This window comes from Capricornis sumatraensis, chromosome 17 (assembly GCF_032405125.1).
Source record: "Capricornis sumatraensis isolate serow.1 chromosome 17, serow.2, whole genome shotgun sequence".
NCBI lineage: Eukaryota > Metazoa > Chordata > Mammalia > Artiodactyla > Bovidae > Capricornis > Capricornis sumatraensis.
This window is the reverse complement of record NC_091085.1, coordinates 479,687-500,311: the sequence shown is the minus strand read 5'-3', so window position 1 is coordinate 500,311 and position 20,625 is coordinate 479,687.

Sequence of the window (20,625 nt, the reverse complement as noted above, 5' to 3'; positions counted from 1 at the left end):
CAAAGGCAAGGCAGGAGTGGACCTGAGGCCAGGAAGGCGCCAGTAGCATCTCCCAGTTTCGCGCAGCCTGCTCCTTCCTGGACTGGAAGCCTAGCCGCGAGGCAAGTCTGGGAAATGCTCGCCCAGGGCAGAGCAGCCTCATGCCAGCAACTCTGCCAGATCAGGCCTCTGAGCAGAGCTGGAGCTCTGCCGTACTGGAGGTGCACTCGGCTCCGCCAAAGCAGTGAATGCAGCCCCACACAGCAGGGCTGCCTTCTCTTCTCCCGAGGAGGCTCGCTTCCCGCATGCTGTAAACTAGGCTTCCAGGCGGGGCCCCCTGCGCCTCCCACATGTCTTGGCTCAGGAGCTGCTTCCCTGAGCTGGGGCTGTGGACGTGAGTCCAGACCCGCAGGGGCAGGCCCAAACAACCTGCACACGTCTCTGCTGGGGAGGAGAGCAATAGGGAAATGACGTCTGTCAGGCACCTTCTGGGCGCTCACCGAGTCAGCCTCCGCGTGTGTGGGGCTGCAGACCCCAGCCAGGGGCCCTGTGAGCCTTGTGCTCTCCGTGCTGTGCTGAGTCTGGGCGGTCAAGCAACCGCTGGAGGAGCCCTGCAGTTGCCCTCCCATTGCCTCTAATAGAGCCCTCACTGCTGGAGAGCTTGGCAGTGTGCAACCCACTGGCAACTACGCCTTTCACAAGAACGCCTGGGAACTAGGTGCAAAGGCAAGGCAGGAGTGGAACTGAGGCCAAGAAGGCGCCAGTAGCATCTCCCAGTCTCACGCAGCCCGCTCCTATCTGGACTGGAAGCCTAACGTGTGGCAAGTCTGGGCAAGGCTCGCCCAGGGCAGAGCAGCCTCACGCCAGCAACTCTGCCAGATCGGGTCTCTGAGCAGAGCTGAAGCTGTGCCGTAATGGAGGGGCACTCGGATCCGCCAAAGCAGTGATTGCAGCCGCACGCAGCTGGATTGCCTCACATTCTTCCAAGGAGGCTCGCTTCCCGCATGCTGTAAACTAGGCTTCCAGCAGGGCCCCCTGCGCCTCCCACAGGTCTTGGCTCAGGAGCTGCTTCCCTGAGCTGGGGCTGTGGACGGGAGCCCAGACACGCAGGGGCAGGCCCCAACCACCTGCACACGTCTCTGCCTGGGAGGAGAGCACTAGGGAAATGACGGCACTCAAGCACCTTCTGGGCGCTCACCGAGTCAGCTTCTGCATGTGTCGGGCTGCAGACCCCAGCCAGGGGCCCTGTGAGCCTTGTGCTCTCCGTGCTGTGCTGAGTCTGGGCGGTCAAGCAAACGCAAGAGGCGACTTGCAGTAGCCCTCCCTTTGCCTCTAATAGAGCTCTCACGGCTGGAGGGCTTGGCAGTGTGCAACCCACCGGCAACTAAGCCTTTCACAAGAACGCCTGGGGACTAGGTGCAAAGGCAAGGCAGGAGTGGAGCTGAGGCCAGGAAGGCGCCAGTAGCATTTCCCACTCTCGCGCAGCCTGCTCCTTCCTGGACTGGAAGCCTAGCCGCGAGGCAAGTCTGGGCAAAGCTCGCCCTGGGCAGAGCAGCCTCACGCCAGCAACTCTGCCAGATCGGGCCTCTGAGCAGAGCTGGAGCTGTGCCGTACTGGAGGGGCACTCGGCTCCGCCAAAGCAGTGATTGCATCCGCACGCAGCTGGGCTGGCTCCTCTTCTCCCGAGGACGCTCGCTTACCGCATGCTGTAAACTGGGCTTCCAGGCGGGACCCCGGTGCCTCCCACAGGTCTTGGCTGAGGAGCTGCTTCCCTGAGGTGGGGCTGTGGACGGGAGCCCAGACACGCAGGGCCAGGCCCCAACCACCTGCACATGTCTCTACTGGGGAGGAGAGCACTAGGGAAATGACGTCTGTCAGGCACCTTCTGGGTGCTCACCGAGTCAGCCTCCGCATGTGTTGGACTGCAGACCCCAGCCAGGGGCCCTGTGAGCTTTCTGCTCTCCGTGCTGTGCTGAGTCTGGGCGGTCAAGCAACCGCTGGAGGAGCCCTGCAGTTGCCCTCCCATTGCCTTTACTAGAGCCCTCACTGCTGGAGCGCTTGGCAGTGTGCAACCCACTGGCAACTAAGCCCTCCACAAGAACGCCTGGGGACTAGGTGCAGAGGCAAGGCAGGAGTGGAGCTGAGGCCAGGAAGGCGCCAGTAGCATCTCCCAGTCTCGCGCAGCCCGCTCCTTTCTGGACTGGAAGCCTAACGCGAGGCAAGTCTGGGCAAGGCTCGCCCAGGCCACAGCAGCCTCACGCCAGCAACTCTGAGAGATCGGGCCTTTGAGCAGAGCTGGAGCTCTGCCATACTGGAGGGGCACTCGGCTCCGCCAAAGTACTGATTGCAGCCGCACGCACCTGGGCTACCTTCTCTTGTACTGAGGAGGCTCGCTTCCGGCATGCTGTAAACTAGGCTTCCCGGCGGGGGCGCCCCGTGCCTCCTACAGGTCTTAGCTGAGGAGCCGCTTCCCTGAGCTGGGGCTGTGGAAGTGAGTCCAGACACTCAAGGGCAGGCCCCAACCACCTGCACACGTCTCTGCTGGGGAGGAGAGCACTAGGGAAATGACGTCTGTCCGGCACCTTCTGGGTGCTCACCGAGTCAGCCTCCACGTGTGTGGGGCTGCAGACCCCAGCCAGGGGCCCTGTGAGCCTTGTGCTCTCCGTGCTGTGCTGAGTCTGGGCGGTCAAGCAACCGCTGGAGGAGCCCTGCAGTTGCCCTCCCATTGCCTCTAATAGAGCCCTCACTGCTGGAGCGCTGGGCAGTGTGCAACCCACCGGCAACTAAGCCCTCCAAAAGAACGCCTGGGGACTAGCTGCAAAGGCAAGGCAGGAGGGGAGCTGAGGCCAGGAAGGCGCCAGTAGCATCTCCCAGTCTCGCGCAGCCTGCTCCTTCATGGTCTGGAAGCCTAGCCGCGAGGCAAATCTCGGCAAGTCTCCCAGGGCAGAGCAGCCTCACGCCAGCAACTCTGCCTGATATGGCCGCTGAGCAGAGCTGGAGCTCTGCCGTACTGGAGGCGCACTTAGATCCGCCAAAGCAGTGAATGCAGCCGCACACAGCAGGGCTGCCTCCTCTTCTCCCGAGGAGGCTCGCTTCCCGCATACTGTAAACTAGGCTTCCAGGCGGCGCTCCCTGCGCCTCCCAAAGGTCTTGGCTCAGGAGCTGCTTCCCTGAGCTGGGGCTGTGTTCGGGAGCCCAGATACGCAGGGGCAGGCCCCAACCACCTGCACACGTCTCCTCTGGGGAGGAGAGCACTAGGGAAATGACGTCTGTCAGGCACCTTCTGGGCGCTCACTGAGTCAGCCTCCGCGTGTGTGGGGCTGCAGACCCCAGCCAGGGGCCCTGTGAGCGTTGAGCTCTCCGTGCTGTGCTGAGTCTGGGCGGTCAATCAACCGCTGGAGGAGCCCTCCAGTTGCCCTCCCATTGCCTCTAATAGAGCCCTCAATGCTGGAGCGCTTGGCAGTGTGCAACCCACCGGCAACTAAGCCCTCCACAAGAAAGCCTGGGGACTAGGGGCAAAGGCAAGGCAGGAGTGGAGCTGAGGACAGGAAGGCGCCAGTAGCATCTCCCAGTCTCACGCAGCCCGCTCCGTTCTGGACTGGAAGCCTAGCGGCGAGGCAAGTCTGGGCAAGGCTCGCCGAGAGCAGAGCAGCCTCACGCCAGCACTCTGCCAGATCGGGCCTCTGAGCAGAGCTGGAACTCTGACGTAGTGGAAGCGCACTCGGCTCCGACCAAGCAGTGATTGCAGCCTCACGGAACTGGCATGCCTCCACCTCTCCCAAGGAGGCTCGCTTCCCGCATGCTGTGAACTAGGCTTCCAGGCGGGGGCGCCCCGCGCCTCCTACACGTCTTGGCTGAGGAGCTGCTTCCCTGAGCTGGGGCTGTGGTCGGGAGCCCAGACACGCAGGGGCAGGCCCAAACCACCTGCACATGTCTCTGCTGGGGAGGAGAGCACTAGGGAAATGACGTCTGTCTGGCACCTTCTGGGCGCTCACCGAGTCAGCCTCCGCGTGTGTGGGGCTGCAGACCCCAGCCAGGGGCCATGTGAGCCTTGTGCTTTCCGTGCTGTGCAGAGTCTGGGCGGTCAAGCAAATGCAAGAGGCGACTTGCAGTAGCCCTCCCTTTGCCTCTAATAGAGCCCTCAAGCTGGAGCGCTGGGCAGTGTGCAACCCACCAGCAACTAAGCCTTTCTCAAGAACGCCAGGGGACTAGGTGCAAAGGCAAGGCAGGAGTGGAGCTGAGGCCAGGAAGGCGCCAGTAGCATCTCCCAGTCTCGCACAGCCCGCTCCTATCTGGACTGGAAGCCTAGCCGCGAGGCAATTCTGGGCAAGGCTCGCCGAAAGCAGAGCAGACTCACGCCAGCACTCTGCCAGATCGGGCCTCTGAGCAGAGCCGGAACTCTGACGTAGTGGAAGCACACTCGGCTCCACCCAAGCAGTGATTGCAGCCTCACGGGTCTGGGATGCCTCCACCTCTCCCAAGGAGGCTCGCTTCCCGCATGTTGTGCACTAGGCTTCCAGGCGGGGGCGCCCCGCGCCTCCTACAGGTCTTGCCTGAGGAGCTGCTTCCCTGAGCTGGGGCTGTGGTCGGGAGCCCAGACACGCAGGGGCAGGCCCAAACCACCTGCACATGTCTCTGCTGGGGAGGAGAGCACTAGAGAAATGACGTCTGTCAGGCAACTTCTGGGCGCTCACCGAGTCAGCCTCCGCGTGTGTGGGGCTGCAGACCCCAGCCAGGGGCCCTGTGAGCCTTGTGCTCTCCGTGCTGTACTGAGTCTGGTCGGTCAAGCAACCGCTGGAGGAGCCCTGCAGTTGCCCTCCAATTACCTCTAATAGAGCCCTCACTGCTGGAGCGCTTGGCAGTGTGCAACCCACCGGCAACTAAGCCCTCCACAGGAACGCCTGGGGACTAGGTGCAAAGGCAAGGCAGGAGTGGAGCTGAGGCCAGGAAGGCGCCAGTAGCATCTCCCAGTCTCGCGCAGCCTGCTCCTTCCTGGACTGGAAACCTAGCCGCGAGGCAAGTCTTGGCAAGGCTCGCCCAGGGCAGAGCAGCCTCACGCCGGCAACTCTGCCAGATCGGGCCTCTGAGCAGAGCTGGAGCTCTGCAGTACTGGAGGCGCACTCGGCTCCGCCAAAGCAGTGAATGCAGCCGCACACAGCAGGGCTGCCTCCTCTTTTCCCGAGGAGGCTCGCTTCCCGCATGCTGTGCACTAGGCTTCCAGGCGGGGGCGCCCCGCGCCTCCTACAGGTCTTGGCTGAGGAGCTGCTTCCCTGAGCTGGGGCTGTGGACGGGAGCCCAGACACGCAGGGGCAGGCCCCAACCACCTGCACACGTCTCTGCTGGGGAGGAGAGCACTAGGGAAATGACGTCTGTCAGGCACCTTCTGGGCGCTCACCGAGTCAGCCTCCGCGTGTGTGGGGCTGCAGACCCCAGCCAAGGGCCCTGTGAGCCTTGTGCTTTCCGTGCTGTGCAGAGTCTGGGCGGTCAAGCAAACGCAAGAGGCGACTTGCAGTAGCCCTCCCTTTGCCTCTATTAGAGCCCTCAAGCTGGAGCGCTGGGCAGTGTGCAACCCACCAGCAACTAAGCCTTTCTCAAGAACGCCAGGGGACTAGGTGCAAAGGCAAGGAAGGAGTGGAGCTGAGGCCAGGAAGGCGCCAGTAGCATCTCCCAGTCTCACGCAGCCCGCTCCTATCTGGACTGGAAGCATAACGTGCGGCAAGTCTGGGCAAGGCTCGCCCAGGGCAGAGCAGCCTCACGCCAGCAACTCTGCCAGATCGGGCCTCTGAGCAGAGCTGGAGCTCTGCCGTACTGGAGGCGCACTCGGCTCTGCCAAAGCAGTAAATGCAGCCGCACGCAGCCAGGCTGCCTTCTCTTCTCCCGCGGAGGCTCGCTACCCACATGCTGTAAACTAGGCTTCCAGGTGGGGCCCCCCGCGCCTCGCACAGGTCTTGACTCAGAAGCTGCTTCCCTGAGCTGAGGCTGTGGACGGGAGCCCAGACACGCAGGGTCAGGCCCCACCCACCTGCCCACGTCTCTGCAGGGAAGGAGAGCACTAGGAAAATGACGTCTGTCAGGCACCTTCTGGGCGCTCCCGGAGTTCGTCTCCAGTGTGTGGGGCTGCAGACCCCAGCCAGGGGCCCTGTGAGCCTTGTGCTCTCCGTGCTGTGCTGAGTCTGGGCGGTCAAGTAACCGTAAGAATACACTTCCAGTTGCCCTTACTTTGCCTCTAATAGAGCCCTCAAGCTGGAGCGCTTGGCAGTGTGCAACCCACTGGCAACTAAGCCCTCCACAAGAACTCCTGGGGACTAGGTGCAAAGGCAAGGCAGGAGTGGAGCTGAGGCCAGGAAGGCGCCAGTAGCATCTCCCAGTCTCGCACAGCCCGCTCCTTTCTGGACTAGAAGCCTAGCCGCGAGGCAAGTCTGGGCAAGGCTCGCCCAGGGCAGAGCAGCCTCACGCCAGCACTCTGCCAGATCGGGCCTCTGAGCAGAGCTGGAGCTCTGCCGTACTGGAGGTGCACTCGGCTCCACCAAAGCAGTGATTGCAGCCGCACGCATCTGGGCTGCCTCCTCTTATCCCAAGGAGGCTCGCTTCCCGCATGCTGTGCACTAGGCTTCCAGGCGGGGGCGCCCCGCGCCTCCTACAGGTCTTGGCTGAGGAGCTGCTTCCCTGAGCTGGGGCTGTGGACGGGAGCCCAGACACGCAGGGTCAGGAACAAACCACCTGCACACGTATCTGCTGGGGAGGAGAGCACTAGGGAAATGACGTCTGTCAGGCACCTTCTGGGCGCTCACCGAGTCAGCCTCCGCGTGTGCGGGGCTGCAGACCCCAGCCAGTGGCCCTGTGAGCCTTGTGCTCTCCGTGCTCTGCTGAGTCTGGGCGGTCAAGCAACCGCTGGGGGAGCCCTGCAGTTGCCCTCCCATTGCCTCTAATAGAGCCCTCACTGCTGGAGCGCTTGGCAGTGTGCAACCCACAGGCAACTAAGCCCTCCACAAGAACGCCTGGGGACTAGGTGCAAAGGCAAGGCAGGAGTGGAGCTGAGGCCAGGAAGGCGCCAGTAGCATCTCCCAGTCTCGCGCAGCCCCCTCCTTTCTGGACTGGAAGCCTAACGCGAGGCAAGTCTGGGCAAGGCTCGCCCAGGGCACAGCAGCCTCACGAAAGCAACTCTGAGAGATCGGGCCTTTGAGCAGAGCTGGAGCTCTGCCGTACTGGAGGGGCTCTCGGCTCCGCCAAAGTACTGATTGCAGCCGCACGCAGCTGGGCTGCCTTCTCTTGTACTGAGGAGGCTCGCTTCCGGCATGCTGTAAACTAGGCTTCCCGGCGGGGGCGCCCCGCGCATCCTACAGGTCTTAGCTGAGGAGCTGCTTCCCTGAGCAGGGGCTGTGGAAGGGAGTCCAGAAACTCAAGGGCAGGCCCCAACCACCTGCACACGTCTCTGCTGGGGAGGAGAGCACTAGGGAAATGACGTCTGTCTGGCACCTTCTGGGCGCTCCCAGATTTCCCCTCCGGTGTGTGGGGCTGCAGACCCCAGCCAGGGGCCCTGTGAGCCTTGTGCTCTCCGTGCTGTGCTGAGTCTGGACGGTCAAGCAACTGCTGGAGGAGCCCTGCAGTTGCCCTCCCATTGCCTCTAATAGAGCCCTCACTGCTGGAGCGCTTGGCAGTGTGCAACCCACCGGCAACTAAGCCCTCCACAAGAACGCCTGGGTACTAGGTGCAAAGGCAAGGCAGGAGTGGAGCTGAGGCCAGGAAGGCGCCAGTAGCATCTCCCAGTCTCGCGCAGCCCGCTCCATTCTGGACAGGAAGCCTACGCGAAGCAAGTCTGGGCAAGGCTCGCCTAGGGCACAGGAGGCTCACGCCAGCAACTATGAGAGATCGGGCCTTTGAGCAGAGCTGGAGCTCTGCCGTACTGGAGGGGCACTCGGCTCCGCCAAAGTACTGATTGCATTCCCACGCAGCTGGGCTGCCTTCTCTTGTACTGAGGAGGCTCGCTTCTGGCATGCTGTAAACTAGGCTTCCCGGCGGGGACGCCCCACGCCTCCTACAGGTCTTAGCTGAGGAGCTGCTTCCCTGAGCTGGGGCTGTGGAAGGGAGTCCAGACACTCAAGGGCAGGCCCCAACCACCTGAACACGTCTCTGCTGGGGAGGAGAGCACTAGGAAAATTTCGTCTGTCTGGCACCTTCTGGGGGCTCCCGGAATTCCCCTCCGGTGTGTGGGGCTGCAGACCCCAGCCAGGGGCCCTGTGAGCCTTGGGTTCTCCGTACTGTGCTGTCTGGGCGGTCAAGCAACCGCTGGAGGAGCCATGCAGTTGCCCTCCCATTGCCTCTAATAGAGCCCTCACTGCTGGAGCGCTTGGCAGTGTGCAACCCACCGGCAACTAAGCCCTCCAGAAGAACGCCAGGGGACTAGGTGCAAAGGCAAGGCAGGAGTGGACCTGAGGTCAGGAAGGCGCCAGTAGCATCTCCCAGTCTCGCGCAGCCTGCTCCTTTCTGGACTGAAAGCCTATGTGCGAGGCAAGTCTGGGCAAGGCTCCCCCAGGGCAGAGCAGCCTCACGCCAGCAACTCTGCCAGATCGGGGCTCTGAGCAGTGCTGGAGCTCTGCCGTACTGGAAGCGCACTCGGCTCCGCCCAAGCAGTGAATGCAGCTGCACGCAGCCGGCTTGGCTTCTCTTCTCCTGAGGAGGCTCGCTTCCCGCATTCTGTAAACTAGGTTTCCAGGCGGGGCCCCCTGCGCCTCCTACAGGTCTTGGCTCAGGAACTCCTTCCCTGAGCTGGGGCTGTGGACGGGAGCCCAGAAACGCAGGGGCAGGCCCAAACCACCTGCACACGTCTCTGCTGGAGAGGAGAGCACTAGGGAAATGACGTCTTTCAGGCACCTTCTGTGCGCTCCCGGAGTTCGCCTCCGGTGTGTGGGGCTGCAGACCCCAGCCAGGGGCCCTGTGAGCCTTGTGCTTTCCGTGCTGTGCTGCGTCTGGGCGGTCAAGCAAACGCAAGAGGCGACTTGCAGTAGCCCTCCCTTTGCCTCTGATAGAGCCCTCACTGCTGGAGCGCTTGGCAGTGTGCAACCCACCGGCAACTAAGCCCTCCACAAGAACGCCTGGGGACTAGGTGCAAAGGCAAGGCAGGAGTGGAGCTGAGGCCAGGAAGGCGCCAGTAGCATCTCCCAGTCTCGCGCAGCCCGCTCCTTTCTGAACTGGAAGCCTAACGCGAGGCAAGACTGGGCAAGGCTCGCCGAGGGCACAGGAGGCTCACAACAGCAACTATGAGAGATCGGGCCTTTGAGCAGAGCTGGAGCACTGCCGTACTGGAGGGGCACTCGTCTCCGCCAAAGTACTGATTGCAGCCGCACGCATCTCGGCTGCCTTCTCTTGTACTGAGGAGGCTCGCTTCCGGCATGCTGTAAACTAGGCTTCCCGGCGGGGGCGCCCCGCGCCTCCTACAGGTCTTAGCTGAGGAGCTGCTTCCCTTAGCTGGGGCTGTGGAAGGGAGTCCAGACACTCAAGGGCAGGCACCAACCACCTGCACACGTCTCTGCTGGGGAGGAGAGCAGTAGGAAAATGACGTCTGTCTGGCACCTTCTGGGTGCTCCCGGAATTCCCCTCCGGTGTGTGGGGCTGCAGACCCCAGCCAGGGGACCTGTGAGCCTTGGGCTCTCCGTGCTGTGCTGTCTGGGCCGTCAGGCAACCGCTGGAGGAGCCCTGCAGTTGCCCTCCCATTGCCTCTAATAGAGCCCTCACTGCTGGAGCGCGTGGCAGTGTGCAACCCACCGGCAACTAAGCCCTCCACAAGAACGCCTGGGGACTAGGTGCAAAGGCAAGGCAGGAGTGGAGCTGAGGCCAGGAAGGCGCCAGTAGCATCTCCCAGTCTTGCGCAGCCTGCTCCTTCCTGGACTGGAAGCCAAGCCGCGAGGCAAGTCTGGGCAAGGCTCGCCCAAGGCAGAGCAGCCTCACGCCAGCAACTCTGCCAGATCGGGCCTCTGAGGAGAGCTGGAGCACTGCCGTACTGGAGGGGCACTCGGCTCCGCCAAAGTATTGATTGCAGCGGCACGCAGCTGGGCTGGCTCCTCTTCTCCCGAGGAGTCTCGCTTCCCGCATGCTGTAAACTAGGCTTCCAGGCGGGGCCCCCTGCGCCTCCCACAGGTCTTGGCTCAGGAGCTGCTTCCCTGAGCTGGGGCTGTGAACAGGAGCCCAGACACGCAGGGGCAGGCCCCAACCACCTGCACACGTCTCTGCTGGGGAGGAGAGCACTAGGGAAATGACGTCTGTCAGGCACCTTCTGCGCGCTCACCGACTCGGCCTCCGCGTGTGTGGGGCTGCAGACCCCAGCCAGGGGCCCTGTGAGCCTTGTGCTCTCCATGCTGTGCTGCGTCTGGGCGGTCAAGCAGCCGCTGGAGGAGCCCTGCAGTTGCCCCCCATTGCCTAAAATAGAGCCCTCACTGCTGGAGCGCTTGGCAGTGTGCAACCCACCGGCAACTAAGCCTTTCACAAGAACGCCTGGGGAGTAGGTGCAAAGGCAAGGCAGGAGTGCAGCTGAGGCCAGGAAGGCGCCAGTAGCATCTCCCAGTCTCACGCAGCCCGCTCCTATCTGGACTGGAAGCCTAACGTGCGGCAAGTCTGGGCAAGGCTCGCCCAGGGCAGAACAGCCTCACGCCAGCAGCTCTGCCAGATCGGGCCTCTGAGCAGAGCTGGAGCTCTGCCGTAATGGAGGGGCACTCGGCTCCGCCAAAGCAGTGAATGCAGCCGCACACAGCAGGGCTGCCTTCTCTTCTCCCGAGGAGGCTCGCTTCCCGCATGCTGTAAACTAGCCTTCCAGGCAGGGCCCCCCTCGCCGCCCACATGTCTTGGCTCAGGAGCTGCTACACTGAGCTGGGGCTGTGGACTGGAGCCCAGACACGCAGGGGCAGGCCCCAACCACCTGCACACGTCTCTGCTGGGGAGGACAGCACTAGGGAAATGACGTCTGTCAGGCACCTTCTGGGCGCTCACCAAGTCAGCCTCCGCGTGTGTGGGGCTGCAGACCCCAGCCAGGGGCCCTGTGAGCCTTGTGCTCTCCGTGCTGTGCTGAGTCTGGGCGGTCAAGCAACCGCTGGAGGAGCCCTGCAGTTGCCCTCCCATTGCCTCTAATAGAGCCCTCACTGCTGGAGCGCTTGGCAGTGTGCAGCACCCGGGCAATTAAGCCCTCCACAAGATCGCCTGGGGACTAGGTGCAAAGGCAAGGCAGGAGTGGAGCTGAGGCCAGGAAGGCGCCAGTAGCATCTCCCAGTCTCGCGCAGCCCCCTCCTTTCTGGACTGGAAGCCTAGCCGCGAGGCAAGTCTGGGCAAGGCTCGCCAAGGGCAGACAGCCTCACATCAGCACTCTGCCAGATCGGGCCTCTGAGCAGAGCTGGAGCTCTCTCGTACTGGAGGCGCACTCGGCTCCGCCCAAGCAGTGATTGCAGCCGCACGCATCTGGGCTGCCTCCTCTTCTCCCAAGGAGGCTCGCTTCCCGCATGCTGTAAACTAGGCTTCCAGGCGGCGCTCCCTGCGCCTCCCACAGGTATTGGCTCAGGAGCTGCTTCCCTGAGCTGGGGCTTTGTCGGGAGCCCAGATACGCCGGGGCAGGCCCCAACTACCTGCCCACGTCTCTGCAGGCAAGGAGAGCACTAGGGAAATGACGTCTGTCAGGCACCTTCTGGGCGCTCACTGAGTCAGCCTCCGCGTGTTTGGGGCTGCAGACCCCAGCCAGGGGCCCTGTGAGCCTTGTGCTCTCCGTGCTGTGCTGAGACTGGGCGGTCAAGCAACCGCTAGAGGAGCCCTGCAGTTGCCCTCCCATGGCCTCTAATAGAGCCCTCACTGCTGGAGCGCTTGGCAGTGTGCAACCCACCGGCAACTAAGCCCTCCACAAGAACGCCTGGGGACTAGGTGCAAAGGCAAGGCAGGAGTGGAGCTGAGGCCAGGAAGGCGCCAGTAGCATCTCCCAGTCTCGCGCAGCCCGCTCCTTTCTGGACTGGAAGCCGAGCCTCGAGGCAAGTCTGGGCAAGGCTCGCCCAAGCCAGAGCAGCCTCACGCCAGCACTCTGCAAGATCGGGCCTCTGAGCAGAGCTGGAGCTCTGCCGTACTGGAGGCGCACTCAGCTCCGCCAAAGCAGTGAATGCAGCCGCAAACAGCAGGGCTGCTTTCTCTTCTCCCGAGGAGGCTCGCTTCCCGCATGCTGTAAACTAGGCTTCCAGGCGGGGCCCCCTGCGCCTCCCACAGGTCTTGGCTCAGGAGTTGCTTCCCTGAGCTGGGGCTGTGGACGGGAGCCCAGACACGCAGGGGCAGGCCCCAACCACCTGCACACGTCTCTGCTGGGGAGGAGAGCACTAGGGAAATGAGGTCTGTCAGGCACCTTCTGGGCGCTCCTGGAGTTAACCTCCGGTGTGTGGGGCTGCAGACCCCAGCCAGGGGCCCTGTGAGCCTTGTGCTCTCCGTGCTGTGCTGAGTCTGGGCGGTCAAGCAACCGCTGGAGGAGCCCTGCAGTTGCCCTCCCATTGCCTCTAATAGAGCCCTCACTGCTGGAGCGCTTGGCAGTGTGCAACCCACCGGCAACTAAGCCCTCCACAAGAACGCCTGGGGACTAGGTGCAAAGGCAAGGCAGGAGTGGAGCTGAGGCCAGGAAGGCGCCAGTAGCATCTCCCAGTCTCACGCAGCCCGCTCCTTTCTGGACTGGAAGCCTAACGTGCCGCAAGTCTGGGAAAGGCTCGCCCAGGGCAGAGCAGCCTCACGCCAGCAACTCTGCCAGATCGGGCCTCTGAGCAGAGCTGGAGCTATGCCGTAATGGAGGGCACTCGGCTCCGCCAAAGCAGTGATTGCAGCTGCACGCAGCTGGGCTGCCTCCCCTTCTCCCAAGGAGGCTCGCTTCCCTCATGCTGTAAATTAGGCTTCCAGGCGGCGCTCCCTGCGCCTCCCACAGGTATTGGCTCAGGAGCTGCTTCCCTGAGCTGGGGCTTTGTCGGGAGCCCAGATACGCCGGGGCAGGCCCCAACTACCTGCCCACGTCTCTGCAGGCAAGGAGAGCACTAGGGAACTGACGTCTGTCAGGCACCTTCTGGGCGCTCACCGAGCCAGCCTCCGCGTGTGTGGGGCTGCAGACCCCAGCCAGGGGCCCTGTGAGCCTTGTGCTCTCCGTGCTGTGCTGAGTCTGGGCGGTCAAGCAACCGCTGGAGGAGCCCTGCAGTTGCCCTCCCATTGCATCTAATAGAGCCCTCACTGCTGGAGCGCTTGGCAGTGTGCAACCCACCAACAACTAAGCCCTCCACAAGAACGCCTGGGGACTAGGTGCAAAGGCAAGGCAGGAGTGGAGCTGAGGCCAGGAAGGCGCCAGTAGCATTTCCCAGTCTCGCGCAGCCTGCTCCTTCCTGGACTGGAAGCCTAGCCGCGAGGCAAGTCTGGGCAAGATTCGCCAGGGCAGAGCAGCCTCACGCCAGCAGCTCTGCCAGACCGGGCCTTGAGCATAGCTGGAGCTCTGCCTTACTGGAGGGGCACTCGGCTCCGCCAAAGCAGTGATTGCAGCCACACACAGCTGGGCTGCCTCCCCTTCTCCCAAGGACGCTCGCTTCCCGCATGCTGTAAACTGGGCTTCCAGGCGGGGCCCCCTGTGCCGCCCACAGGTCTTGGCTGAGTAGCTGCTTCCCAGAGCTGGGGCTGTGGAGGGGAGCCCAGACACGCAGGGCCAGGCCCCAACCACCTGCACATGTCTCTGCTGGGGAGGAGAGCACTAGGGAAATGACGTCTGTCAGGAACCTTCTGGGCGCTCACCGAGTCAGCGTCCGCGTGTGTGGACCTGTACACCCCAGCCAGGGGCCCTGAGAGCCTTGTGCTCTCCGTGCTGTGCTGAGTCTGGGCGGTCAAGCAACCGTAAGAATAGACTTCCAGTTTCCCTCACTTTGCCTCTAATAGAGCCCTCAAGCTGGAGCCCTTCGCAGTGTGCAACCCACCGGCAACTAAGCCCTCCACAAGAACGCCTGGGGACTAGGTGCTAAGGCAAGGCAGGAGTGGAGCTGAGGCCAGGAAGGCGCCAGTAGCATCTCCCAGTCTCACGCAGCCCGCTCCTTCCTGGACTGGAAGCCTATGTGCCAGGCAAGTCTGGGCAAGTCTCTCCCAGGACAGAGCAGCCTAACGCCAGCAACTCTGCCAGATCGGGCCTCTGAGCAGAGCTGGAGCTCTGCCTTACTGGAGGCGCACTCGGCTCCGCCAAAGCAGTGAATGCCGCCGCACACAGCCAGGCTGCCTTCTCTTCTCCCGAGGAGGCTCGCTTCCCACATGCTGTAAACTAGGCTTCCAGGTGGGGCCCCCCGCGCCTCCCACAGGTCTTGACTCAGGAGTTGCTTACCTGAGCTGAGGCTGTGGACGGAAGCCCAGACACGCAGGGGCAGGCCCAAACCACCTGCACATGTCTCTGCTGGGGAGGAGAGCACTAGGGATATGACGTCTGTCAGGCACCTTCTGGGCGCTCACGGAGTCAGCCTCCGCGTGTGTTGGACTGCAGACCCCAGCCAGGGGCCCTGTGAGCCTTGTGCTCTCCGTGCTGTGCTGAGTCTGGGCGGTCAAGCAACCGCTGGAGGAGCCCTGCAGTTGCCCTCCCATTGCCTCTAATAGAGCCCTCACTGCTGGAGCGCATGGCAGTGTGCAACCCACCGGCAACTAAGCCCTCCACAAGAACGCCTGGGGACTAGGTGCAAGGCAAGGCAGGAGTGGAGCTGAGGCCAGGAAGGCGCCAGTAGCATCTCCCAGTCTCGCGCAGCCCGCTCCTTTCTGGACTGGAAGCCTAGCCGCGAGGCAAGTATGGGCAAGGCTCGCCCAGGGCAGAGCAGCCTCACGCCAGCACTCTGCCAGATCGGGCCTCTGAGCAGAGCTGGAACTCTGACGTAGTGGAAGCGCACTCGGCTCCGCCCATGCAGTGACTGCAGGCGCACGCAGCTGGGCTGCCTCAACCTCTCCCAAGGAGGCTCGCATCCCGCATGCTGTGCACTAGGCTTCCAGGCGGGGGCGCCCCGCGCCTCCTACGGGTCTTGGCTGAGGAGCTGCTTCCCTGAGCTGGGGCTGTGTTCGGGAGCCCAGACACGCAGGGGCAGGCCCAAACCACCTGCACAAGTCTCTGCTGGGGAGGAGAGCACTAGGGAAATGACGTCTGTCAGGCACCTTCTGGACGCTCACCGAGTCAGCCTCCGCGTGTGTGGGGCTGCAGACCCCAGCCAGGGGCCCTGTGAGCCTTGTGCTCTCCGTGCTGTGCTGAGTCTGGGCGGTCAAGCAACCGCTGGAGGAGCCCTGCAGTTGCCCTCCCATGGCTTCTAATAGAGCCCTCACTGCTGGAGCGCTTGGCAGTGTGCAACCCACCGGCAACTAAGCCCTCCACAAGAACGCCTGGGGACTAGGTGCAAAGGAAAGGCAGGAGTGGAGCTGAGGCCAGGAAGGCGCCAGTAGCATCTCCCAGTCTCGCGCAGCCCGCTCCTTTCTGGACTGGAAGCCTAACGCGATTCAAGTCTGGGCAAGGCTCGCCCAGGGCACAGCAGACTCACGCCAGCAACTCTGAGAGATCGGGCCTTTGAGCATAGCTGGAGCTCTGCCCTACTGGAGGGGCACTCGGCTCCGCCAAAGTACTGATTGCAGCCGCACGCAGCTCGGCTGCCTTCTCTTGTACTGAGGAGGCTCGCTTCCGGCATGTTGTAAACTAGGCTTCCCGGCGGGGGCGCCCCGCGCCTCCTACAGGTCTTAGCTGAGGAGCTGCTTCCCTGAGCTGTGGCTGTGGAAGGGAGTCGAGACACTCAAGGGCAGGCCCCAACCACCTGCACACGTCTCTGCTGGGGAGGAGAGCACTTGGGAAATGACGTCTGTCAGGCACCTTCTGGGCGTTCCCGGAGTTCCCCTCCGGTGTGTGGGGCTGCAGACCCCAGCCAGGGGCCCTGTGAGCCTTGTACTTTCGGTGCTGTGCTGAGTCTGGGCGGTCAAGCAACCGCTGGAGGAACCCTGCAGTTGCCCTCCCATTGCCTCTAATACAGCCCTCACTGCTGGAGCGCTTGGCAGTGTGCATCTCACCGGCAACTAAGCCCTCCACAAGAACGCCTGGGGACTAGGTGCAAAGGCAAGGCAGGAGTGGAGCTGAGGCCAGGAAGGCGCCAGTAGCATCTCCCAGTCTCGCGCAGCCTGCTCCTATCTGGACTGGAAGCTTAGCCGCGAGGCAAGTCTGGGCAAGGCTCGCCCAGGGCAGAGCAGCCTCACGCCAGCAACTCTGCCAGATTGGGCCTCTGAGCAGAGATGGAGCTCTGCCGTACTGGAGGCGCACTCGGCTCCGCCAAAGCAGTGAATGCAGCCGCACACAGCAGGGCTGCCTTCTCTCCTCCTGAGGAGGCTCGCTTCCTGCATGCTGTAAACTAGGCTTCCAGGCGGGGCCCCGTGCGCCTCCCACAGGTCTTGGCTTAGGAGCTGCTTCCCTGAGCTGGGGCTGTGGACGGGAGCCCAGACACGCAGGGGCAGGCCCAAACCACCTGCACACGTCTCTGCTGGGGAGGAGAGCACTAGGGAAATGACGTCTGTCAGGCACCTTCTGGGCACTCCCGGAGTTCGCCTCCGCGTGTGTGGGGCTGCAGACCCCAGTCAGGGGCCCTGTGAGCCTTGTGCTCTCCGTGCTGTGCTGAGTCTGGGCGGTCAAGCAACCGCACAAGGAATCTTGAAGTTGCCCTCCCTTTGCCTCTAATAGAGCCTTCACTGCTGGAGCGCTTGGCAGTGTGCAACCCTCCGGCAACTAAGCCTTTCACAAGAACGCATTGGGACTAGGTGCAAAGGCAAGGCAGGAGTGGAGCTGAGGCCAGGAAGGCGCCAGTAGCATCTCCCAGTCTCGCGCAGCCTGGTCCTTCCTGGACTGGAAGCCTAGCCGCAAGGCAAGTCTGGGCAAACTTGCCCTGGGCAGAGCAGCCTCACGCCAGCAACACTGCCAGATCGGGCCTCTTAGCAGAGCTGGATCTCTGCCGTACTGGAGGCGCACTCGGCTCTGCCAAAGCAGTGAATGCAGCCGCACACAGCAGGGCTGCCTTCTCTTCTCAGGAGGAGGCTCGCTTCCCGCATGCTGTAAACTAGGATTCCAGGCGGGGCCCCCTGTGCCTCCCACAGGTCTTGGCTCAGGAGCTTCTTCCCTGAGCTGGGGCTGTGGATGGGAGCCCAGAAACGCAGGGGCAGGCCCCAACCACCTGCACACGTCTCTGCCTGGGAGGAGAGCACTAGGGAAATGACGGCACTCAGGCACCTTCTGGGAGCTCCCGGAGTTCACCTCCGTTGTGTGGGGCTGCAGACACCAGCCAGGGGCCCTATGAGCCTTGTGCTCTCCGTGCTGTGCTGAGTCTGGGCGGTCAAGCAACCGCTGGAGTAGCCCTGCAGTTGCCCTCCCATTGCGTCTAATAGAGCCCTCACTGCTGGAGCGCTTGGCAGTGTGCAACCCACCGGCAACTAAGCCCTCCACAAGAACGCCTGTGGACTAGGTGCAAAGGCAAGGCAGGAGTGGAGCTGAGGCCAGGAAGGCGCCAGTAGCATCTCCCAGTCTCGCGCAGCCTGCTCCTTCCTGGACTGGAAGCCTAACGCGAGGCAAGTCTGGGCAAGACTCGCCCAGGGCACAGCAGCCTCACGAAAGCAACTCTGAGAGATCGGGCCTTTGAGCAGAGCTGGAGCTCTGCCGTACTGGAGGGGCACTCGGCTCCGCCAACGTACTGATTGCAGCCGCACGCAGCTGGGCTGCCTTCTCTTGTACTGAGGAGGCTCGCTTCCGTCATGCTGTAAACTAGGCTTCCGGGCGGTGGCGCCCCGCGCCTCCTACAGGTCTTAGCTGAGGAGCTGCTTCCCTGACTTGGGGCTGTGGAAGGGAGTCCAGACACTCAAGGGCAGGCCCCAACCACCTGCACACGTCTCTGCTGGGGAGGAGAGCACTAGGGAAATGACATCTGTCAGGCACCTTCTGGGCGCTCCCGGAGTTTCCCTACGGTGTGAGGGGCTGCAGACCCGAGCCAGGGGCCCTGTGAGCCTTGTACTTTCCGTGCTGTGCTGAGTCTGGGCGGTCAAGCAAACGCAAGAGGCGACTTGCAGTAGCCCTCCCTTTGCCTCTAATAGAGCCCTCACGGCTGGAGCGCTTCGCAGTTTGCAACCCACCGGCAACTAAGCCTTTCACAAGAACGCCTGGGGACTAGGTGCAAAGGCAAGGCAGGAGTGGAGCTGAGGCCAGGAAGGCGCCAGTAGCATCTCCCAGTCTCGCGCAGCCTGCTCCTTCCTGGACTGGAAGCCTAGCCGCGAGGCAAGTCTGGGCAAAGCTCGCCCTGGGCAGAGCAGCCTCACGCCAGCAACTCTGCCAGATCGGGCCTCTGAGCAGAGCTGGAGCTCTGCCGTACTGGAGGGGCACTCGGCTCCGCCAAAGCAGTGATTGCAGCCGCACGCAGCTGGGCTGCCTTCTCTTCTCCCGAGGAGACTCGCTTCCTGCATGCTGTAAACTAGTCTTCCAGGCGGGGCCCCCTGCAACTCCCACAGGTCTTGGCTGAGGAGCAGCTTCCCTGAGGTGGGGCTGTGGACGGGAGCCCAGACACGCAGGGGCAGGCCCCAACCACCTGCACACGTCTCTGCTGGGGAGGAGAGCACTAGGGAAATGACGTCTGTCAGGCACCTTCTGGGCACTCACCGAGTCAGCCTCCGCGTGTGTGGGGCTGCAGACTCCAGCCAGTGGCCCTGTGAGCCTTGTGCTCTCCGTGCTCTGCTGAGTCTGGGCGGTCAAGCAACCACTGGAGGAGCCCTGCAGTTGCCCTCCCATTACCACTAGTAGAGCCCTCACTGCTGGAGCGCTTGGCAGTGTGCAACCCACCGGCAACTAAGCCCTCCACAAGAACGCCTGGGGACTAGGTGCAAAGGCAAGGCAGGAGTGGAGCTGAGGCCAGGAAGGCGCCAGTAGCATCTCCCAGTCTCGCGCAGCCCGCTCCTTTCTGGACTGGAAGCCTAACGCGATTCAAGTCTGGGCAAGGCTCGCCGAGGGCACAGCAGACTCACGCCAGCAACTCTGAGAGATCGGGCCTTTGAGCAGAGCTGGAGCTCTGCCCTACTGGAGGGGCACTCGGCTCCGCCATAGTACTGATTGCAGCCGCACGCAGCTCGGCTGCCTTCTCTTGTACTGAGGAGGCTCGCTTCCGGCATGCTTAAACTAGGCTTCCCGCGGGGGCGCCCCGCGCCTCCTACAGGTCTCAGCTGAGGAGCTGCTTCCCTGAGCTGGGGCTGTGGAAGGGAGTCGAGACACTCAAGGGCAGGCCCCAACCACCTGCACACGTCTCTGCTGGGGAGGAGAGCACTTGGGAAATGACGTCTGTCAGGCACCTTCTGGGCGTTCCCGGAGTTCCCCTCCGGTGTGTGGGGCTGCAGACCCCAGCCAGGGGCCCTGTGAGCCTTGTACTTTCCGTGCTGTGCTGAGTCTGGGCGTCAAGCAACCGCTGGAGGAACCCTGCAGTTGCCCTCCCATTGCCTCTAATAGAGCCCTCACTGCTGGAGCGCTTGGCAGTGTGCAGCCCACCGGCAACTTAGCCCTTCACAAGATCGCCTGGGGACTAGGTGCAAAGGCAAGGCAGGAGTGGAGCTGAGGCCAGGAAGGCGCCAGTAGCATCTCCCAGTCTCGCGCAGCCTGCACTTTCCTGGACTGGAAGCCTAGCCGCGAGGCAAGTCTGGGCCAGCCTCGCCCAGGGCAGAGAGCCTCACGCCAGCAACTCTGCCAGATCGGGCCTCTGAGCAGAGCTGGAGCTCTGCCCTACTGGAGGGGCACTCGGCTCCGCCAAAGTACTGATTGCAGCCGCACGCAGCTCGGCTCCCTTCTCTTGTACTGAGGAGGCTCGCTTCCGGCATGCTGTAAACTAGGCTTCCCAGCGGGGGCGCCCCGCGCCTCCTACAGGTCTTAGCTGAGGAGCTGCTTCCCTGAGCTGGGGCTGTGGACGGGAGCCCAGACACGCAGGGGCAGGCCCCAAGCACCGGCACACGTCTCTGCTGGAGAGGAGAGCACTAGGGAAATGACGTCTGTCAGGCACCTTCTGGGCGCTCACAGAGTCAGCCTCCGCGTGTGTGGGGCTGCAGACCCCAGCCAGGGGCCCTGTGAGCCTTGTGCTCTCCGTGCTGTGCTGAGTCTGGGCGGTCAAGCAACCGTAAGAATAGACTTCCAGTTGCCCTCTCTTTGCCTCTAATAGAGCCCTCAAGCTGGAGCGCTTGGCAGTGTGCAACCCACCGGCAACTAAGCCCTCCACAAGAACGCCTGGGGACTAGGTGCAAAGGCAAGGCAGGAGTGGAGCTGAGGCCAGGAAGGCGCCAGTAGCATCTCCCAGTCTCGCGCAGCCTGCTCCTTCCTGGACTGGAAGCCTAACCGTGAGGCAAGTGTTGGCAAGGCTAGCCCAGGGTAGAGCAACCTTACGATAGCAACTCTGTCAGATCGGGCCTCTGAGCAGAGCTGGAGCTCTGCAGTACTGGAGGCGCACTTGGCTCCGCCAAAGCAGTGAATGCGGCCGCACACAGCAGGGCTGCCTTCTCTTCTCCCGAAGAGGCTCGCTTCCCGCATGCTGTAAACTAGGCTTCCAGGCGGGGCCCCCTGCACCTCCCACATGTCTTGGCTTAGGAGCTGCTTCCCTAAGCTGGGGC